General features: G+C 39.7%; 1 pseudogene; it reads left to right on the top strand.

The window, feature by feature from the left end:
• Window positions 1-57: 57 nt before the first annotated feature.
• On the top strand, window positions 58-176 carry LOC120616348 (uncharacterized; annotated as a pseudogene).
• The last annotated feature ends 134 nt before the right edge of the window (window positions 177-310 follow it).

Below are 310 nucleotides of genomic sequence, written 5' to 3'. Positions count from 1 at the left end.
CTTCAGGGGCCAAGATAAGAGGCTGCCAGAAGACTCTTTTAAAAAATCAGTAACATAATCTATGGCCATGCTACCCTGAACAAGCCCAATCCCGTCTGATCTCGGAAGCTAAGCAGGGTCTGGCCTGGTTAGTACTTGGATGGGAGACCACCTAGGAAGACCAGGTGCTGTAGGAGTAAAATAAATAAATAAATAAATAAATAAATAAATAAATAAATAAATAAATCGCAGATTGTAAGCTGACAAGGCCTTTGCGATCTGTAAGGTCAACCAAGGGTTGCCTCGCCTAAAAAAAAAAAATCAATAACAT

Source organism: Pteropus medius, unplaced genomic scaffold, assembly GCF_902729225.1.
Source record: "Pteropus medius unplaced genomic scaffold, Ma_sr-lr_union100, whole genome shotgun sequence".
In the NCBI taxonomy this organism is placed as follows: Eukaryota; Metazoa; Chordata; class Mammalia; order Chiroptera; family Pteropodidae; genus Pteropus; species Pteropus medius.
This window is presented reverse-complemented; position numbering and strand designations above follow the sequence as displayed.